General features: G+C 42.8%; 1 pseudogene; it reads left to right on the top strand.

Moving 5' to 3' along the window:
- Positions 1-701: 701 nt before the first annotated feature.
- LOC148134793 (putative G protein-coupled receptor 139) lies at positions 702-7,600 on the top strand (annotated as a pseudogene).
- The last annotated feature ends 60 nt before the right edge of the window (positions 7,601-7,660 follow it).

Here is a 7,660-nt window from a genome sequence, read left to right on the forward strand (position 1 = left end):
TATTTGTCTAAGGTGCCACAGCCTTTGGCTTCAACTCATCTGTACCTCCATCTCCCCCATTGCTTGAGCCAGCATTTGTGGAAGCAACACGAACAATTAACATCATGTCACTTATTTATAGGACTTGTAGGAATCCTTTTAACAATCCTTGATGTTTAAACATGATTTCTTTCACCACTTTTGGTACACAGTGCAAAACACAGAATTACACACACACACACACACACACACACACACACACACACACACACACACACACACACACACACACACACACACACACACACACACACACACACACACACACACACACACACACACACACACACACACACACACACACACACACACACACACACCACAGACTTGCCCTCCCAGTCTCAAGTTGGTTGAAACAGTGACTCAAGCACGCTACAACACTCAAACGTTACTTTCATTACTGGATTTGAGTTTCCATGAAAAATATTTGACCTGAAAGGGCGTTAACTGAAATCATTTGCCCAGAGACTAAAAGCATTACCCAACTCCATTAACAGAGCTCAAGTTTTCACGATTACTTAACACCAGCTCAGAAAAAAATAGAACGTTGTCTCTCAGGGATTGTCCTCTCTGCTCTATATCAGGATTTCGCTTCACTGGCATCAGCTTGTGCTGACTGAACTCCTCAGAATTACTCTTCACCCACTGACAGCAGAGGCATCATGAGTTTGGCTGAGGCAGTTTCATTCTATCGGGAGGCGATCAACATTCGGAATATATTTCAGGAGATCGAGAGGATCTACTTCCCGCTACTTGCTGCTGTTAGTGTTCCCCGTAAGTGTTAGCGTCGGTTCTCAATTCTCTAAACTGTGTTGCACTCTTTCTTATTGTCCAGAATTCTACGCTGTCTTCTTTCTTTCAAATTAGTCTGTCCTCTCTTGTGTATGTGTTATTGGTCCCTCCTCACTCCTTTCGTGTGCATGGTGAATTGTAACCCGATGTTAGACCAGTCAAAACTGTAACGACTGGAGGCAATTTGGCTTGATTCACAGCTGCTAATCGTTGTTGGTTTAGGCTTAGGTTCTTGATACCAAGTGAGGAAGGACGACATGAAGTCTTCTGCAAATGTTTGCTTTCTATTTTTCATTATAGACCATAGATGCTAAATACATCATGGTCATTACCTATTGTCGTTATATTTTAGGCATGAGAATAATGAGAAGTCAGATACATACAAAGTCACAGATATTTATACACACAGACAATTACACAGTTACCCTAACAATTTCTCGCACACACTATGTCGTTTTGTTCACATTCTCTCAACCATACAACATCTCCTTCACACACTCTTGCACACATGTATTCACACAAACATTCAAAAACCCTGCCCGTAGTTCGTATATATTTGAATGGAAAACTTTGCACAAATCCTCAAGCATACATTCACACGAATATACGCACAAATTCACACATCCACACAACTTTCATGCACAGTCACTCGAACATATATACTTATTCATTCGTTCTGTGAGACACATATCCATGGGCATCCGTCTCCAGTCGTTATACAGTATTTGTCATCTCTCAATATAGGACATAGAAAAGTACAGCACAGAACAGCCCCTTTGGCTCACGGATGTGCCGAAATTTAATCCTAATGTAAAATATAGTAACTTAACCGACGCAAACCAAAACTCATTGCTATCCATGTGCATTTCCAGCAGTCGCTTCAATGTCCCCAATGACTCTGCCTCCACCACCACAGCTGGCAACACATTCCATTAATTTACAACTCTCTGCGTAAAGAACCGACCTCTGACGTCTCCTTTATACCTTCCTCCTAATATCTTCAAATTATGACTTCTCATAACAGTCAATCCTGCCCTGGGGAAAAGTCTCGGACTATTGACTCTATCTGTTCCTCTCATTACCTTGTACACCTCGATCAAGTCTCCTCTTTTCCTGCTTCTCTCCAGAGAGAAATGTTCAAGCTTTTTGAACCTTTCTGCATAAGGCAGGATCACCAGTCCAGACAGCATCCTGGTAAACATTCTTTAAACCCTCTCTAAAGTCTCTGTTCCTTTCCTATAGTAGGGCTACCAGAACTGGACACAATATTCCAAGTCTGATCTCACCAGGGGCTTGTAGAGCTGCAGAAAAACCTCGTGGCTCTTAAATCCGATCCCCTTGTTAATGAAAGCCAAAACACCATATGCTTTCTTGACAACACTTGGGTGGCAACTTTGATGGATCTATGTTCTTGTATACCCAGATCCCTCTGTTCCTCCACACTGCCAAGAATCCTGTCTTTAATGCTATATACAGCATTCGAGTTTGTCCATCAAAATGCATCACTTCGCATTTATCCAGGTTGAACTCCATCTGTCATTTCTCAGCCAAGCTCTGCATTCTGTCTACGTCAGGCTGCAGCCTGCAGTAGCCCTCGATACTATCGACGACTCCTCCAATCTTTGAGTCATCTGCAAATTCAATAAGGAGAAAGTTCAATAACCCAACCCTCAACCTACTCATCCAAGTCATTTATAAAAACTACAAAGAGCAGAGGCCATGAACAGAGCCCTGCGGGACATCACTCAACACTGTTCTCTCGGCAGAATCCATTTCATCTACAACCACTGTCAGCCAGCCAATTCTGAATCCAGATAGGCAAATCTCCCTGAATCCCATACCTCCTGACTTTATGAATGAGCATTCCATGGTTACTCTATCAAATGCTTTGCTGAAGTCCAGATACACCGCATCCACTGCTCGACCGTCGTCGATCTGTCTTTACATCTCCTCAAAGAACTCAATAAGAGAGGTAAGGCATGACCTGCCACTCACATAGCCATGCTGACTGCCTTTAATCACATTATGCTTTGCCATATAGTCATAAATCCTATCCCTCAGAATTATTTCCAAAACTTTGCTGACCACAGACATAAGACTGACTGGTATGTAATTGCCAGATATTTCCCTTATACCCTTCTTGAAAAGAGGAACAACATTTGCCTCCTTCCAGTCCTCCGGTATGACTGCCATGGAGAGTTAGGAGGTAAATATCCTCACCAGCAGCTTAGCAACCTCCTTTCTCGCTTCCCGGAGCAGCAGTTATATAGAACACAAAGCGTGAAACAACGAACATAGAACAGAACAGCACAGTACAGGCCCTTCATTCTTCGAATTTGTGTCAACATTCCATTGTACACTGAAGTTAAAATAACCTCCATATCGAAATTTTACTATTACCAAGTGCCTGTTCAAGAGTCTCTTAAATGTCCCTAATGGACCTGACTCCATTACCACTTCTGGCAATACATTCCGCGCACCCACCACTCTCTAAGTAAATCACCTACCTTGAAATCTACCCCAAACATTCCACCAATCACCATAACATTATGCACCCTCTCGATGGCCATTTCCATCTTGGGAAAACAATTCTCCTACTATCCAATCAAAATATGTCTCTCTTTATCATGTACACTTCTATCCATGCACGCCTCATCTCTCGTTGCTACAAAGAGAAAATACCTATTTCCTCAAACTTTCTTTACAACACATGCCCTCTGTTCCAGGCAGATCCGAGGAAGTCACCTCCGCACCATCTCTAAAACTTCTACATGCTTCCTATAAGTGTGATCTAACCAGAGCTTTGTGGAGCTGCAGCATAACCTTGCAGCTGTTCTACTCAATCCCCCGCTAATGAAAACCAATACACTTTCCGTCTCCTTAACAACTTTGTCAACTTGCTTAGCAGACTTGAGGGATTTGTGGACGTGGACCCCAGAATACCTCTGTTGCTCCACACTGCCAAGAATTCTGCCGTTAACGCTGCATACAAATTAGACCTTCAAAAAAAAATAACCTCACATTTTTCCAGTTTGAACTCCATCTCACACATATCATCCCAGCTCTCCATCCTGTGAATATCCCGTTGCAATCTACAAAAGCCCTCCAACAATCCAACAATCCAGTATCCTTCGTCTCATCAGCAAACATACTAACCCAACCTGCCACTTACTCATTTAATGATGGAAATGTGTTGCTGGAAAAGCGCAGCAGGTCAGGCAACATCTACGGAACAGTAGAATCGACGTTTCGGGCATTAGCCCTTCTTCAGGAAATCCTGAAGAAGGGCTAATGCCCGAACAGTCGGTTCTACTGTTCCCTAGATGCTGCCTGACCTGCTGCACTTTTCCAGCAACACATTTCCATCTCTGATCTCCAGCATCTGCAGACCTCACTTTCTCCACTTACTCATTTAAGTCATTTATAAAAATTAAAAAGGGCAGAAGTCCCAAAGCCAATTCTGCGGCATACCCACTGATCACCAAATTCCAAGGCTGAATAGTTTCCATCTACTACCACTCTCCAGCTTCTGTGGACCAGCAGTTCTATATCCATCCATCCAGACAGATTTCCCTGCATTCGACACCTGCTTACCTTCTGAATAAGCCTACCACGGGGACACTTATCAAACGCTTTGCTAAAACCCATGTACATCACATCCACTGCTTTACACTCATTTATGTATTTGTCACATCCCCAAATAATTTAGTTAGGTTTTGAGGCATTACCTGCCCCTCACGACGACATGCTGACTTTCTCTAATAAAGCGACGGTTTTCCAAGTAATAATAAATCCTGTCTCTCAAAATACTCTCGAATAATGTGCTTACTTTGGACGTACGACTGATTGTTCTGTAGTTCCCAGGACTATCGCTGTTCCCTCTCTTGAAAATCTTCAAATTAATTAGCATTACACTGGTCGACAACGACGATGCAAAGATCATCGCCAAAGGCGCAGCAAACCCTTCCCTCTCTTCCTGTAGAAAATTTGAGTATATCCCATCTGGTCCTATCTATCCTCAGGTGTTTCAAAATTTCCAGCACATCCTATTTCTTAACATCAACCTTTTTGAATATATCAGTCAGTTTCAAGTTGTTTTCAGAAACATTAAAGGCGCTCTCAGGAGTGAAATCTGAGGCAAAGTATTCATTAAGTACCTCCCTGTCTTCTCCGACTCTAGACACAAGTTCCCTCCACAATCGGGCCTACCCTCATCCTGGCCATCCTCTTGTTCCCGACATAAGGAAAAGCTTTACGGTTTTCCATAATCCTACTCACTAAAACGTTTTCATGCTCCATTCTTGCTTTCCTAAGTCCATTCTTCAGTTCACCCCTGGACCCCTTGGAACTCTCCTAGAGTCCTGCCTCATTCTTCCCTCCTCAACCTTATGTCAGCTTCCTTATTCTTCTTGACGAGATTGTACACACCATTTGTCAACGTTAAACATACATTTCCTTTTCTGTCTCAGTGGCATAAACCTCTCCAGCACTATCAGCACATGCTCCCGAAACACATTTCTATTTTGCATTTGCCTGAGAACATCTGTTCCCAATGTGGCCTCCCCAATTCCTGCTAATACAATTGTAATTACCCTTCCCTCAGTTAAATACTTTCCCATGCTGTCTATTTCTGTCCCTTTCCATGAGCCTCGTGAATGTCAGGGAACGTCACCAAAATGCTCTCTCATCAATAGGTTTTACATCTGGCATGGTTTGTTGCCAAATACCAAATCAAATGCATTCTCCTCTCCAGTTGGGACCGGAGTCATTCCTGGACATACGTCACAAAAGCTGCTCTATCCAAACGATTTGAACTAAGGAGGTTCCAATCAAATTTAGAAAAGTTTAAGTCACCCATGGCAATTACCCAGTTACTTCTGCACGTTTCCAGTATCTGCTTCCTGATCTGTTCCTCTTTGTCTCTGTTGTTATTACGAGTCTGTGAATAACTCCCAATAAAGCGACTGCTCCTTTCCTGTTTCTGATCCACCCAGATTGACCCTCCATGCAAACCTTACTCGACAAATTTCCTTTCTGCAGCTCAAATGTTACCCCGATAAGTAATGCCACATCCCACACCTATTTACTTTCCACCCTATTCCCTTTGAAGCATCTAAACACTGGACTATCTAACAACCATTCCTGCCCCTGCCCCGTAACATAAAAGTCTCTGCAATGGTCACAATGCAGTTCCAAATACTCATGCTTTAAGTTTGTCACCCTTATTCCTGATAAATTTTGTGTTCAGGTAAACTCAGTTCAATCCAGCACACTAACCGCACATTTGCCCTATCAACCGTATATCCCTCTTCCAGACTCTCTGCACTCTGTATCGAGCTGTCCACTACATTATCCGGCCTCTGGTCTGTTTCCATGCCCGTATCAATCTAGGTGAAACCATTCTGAACAGCTCCAGCAAACATCTGCCCAGGATATTGTGGCTATCCAGTTCAGGTGCAAGCAGTCATTCTGTGCAGGTCCCAGGTGTACAATTGTCCAAGGAAAACTGATGATGAGTTTCCTTCCTTGATTGTGGCACACCCTCCAGTGAAGGGGACCCACAGTTCGATTTGGAATGGGATTCCTGGATTGGATCCAGCGACACTGAATGAATGATCACTTTAATTTCAATCTCAATGGCGTGTGCATAACTCAGTGGGGAACGTACAGAGTTCAAAATCTAATGTATCTACTACCCTTCTTGAGGCATGCAAGTGTAATGATGGGTTGGAAAGACGCTGTTGGAGGAGATAGCATTATGCCTGCACATAGTACACACTACTGCAATGGTGTGTCAATCGTTGAGTGAGTGAATGCTGAATGTTTCGTTCGCTGCCGTATATATCATTTTATAACGAACGTGTTTCCTTTCTCAGTTAACGTAATAACGATTGTAATCCTTTCCCAGGGAAAGTGCGGATTGTGTGGATGTGTCACTCGCTACCTCGTGACCATGGCAATAGCAGATCTGCTGGTGGTGCTCCTCGACCTAAGATTGAGACATATTCCCATTCTTTTTCTAGAAAACTTTTTTTTTTCCTGGGATACATGGATGTGTGTAACATTCACGCGATCCTGCTGTATGCAGTCACAGACTGCTCTGTCTGGTTCACTGTCGCATTCACCTTTGATCGGTGTGTGGCCATTTGCTACCAAAAACTGAAACCTAAATATTGTAGTGAGAAAATAGCAGCTGTGGTTCTGGGAACAGAAACTGTCTTGAGCTCTTTAAAGAACATGATCTGGTATTTTTTGTACAACAATAGTTATCGTTTCCTGAATGATCCTGTGTTTTGTGGTCTGAATCTGCATGATACTAATTTGATGTTATGGGCTGCAATTGAAGTTGTTAACTACATTATCACACCCTGCCTTCCATTTGCCCCGATTCTGCTGCTCAACATTTTCACCGTCAGACACATTTTAGTGAGCAGCAATGCCCGCAAGAGACTCTGGGCTCACAGCAATAAGGAGAGACCCAGAGACACTGAGATGGAGAATCGAAGGAAATCCATTATTTTACTGTTTGCTATTTCTGGCAATTTCATCCTGCTGTATGCAGTGTTTACAGTGATATCTATACTTCAGCGATTTCATCAGCAGGGTGTCTACATCTTTGTATCTGCATATTTATTGATTTAGGCTTTATCCTCCAACTCCTGGGTTGCTGCACAAACACTGGCATCTACGCCATAACACAAGAGGACAATTAAAGAATGTGGTGACATATCCCTTAACTCAACTATCTAAATTAATTAATCTTTGCTAACACTGATAGATTCCAGATTGAAACTCAACAGTGGACCAAATAATGACCAACAAGCAATTC

Source organism: Chiloscyllium plagiosum, unplaced genomic scaffold, assembly GCF_037043375.1.
Source record: "Chiloscyllium plagiosum isolate Xiang-an unplaced genomic scaffold, Cpla_swu_hap1 HiC_scaffold_52, whole genome shotgun sequence".
Lineage (NCBI taxonomy): Eukaryota > Metazoa > Chordata > Chondrichthyes > Orectolobiformes > Hemiscylliidae > Chiloscyllium > Chiloscyllium plagiosum.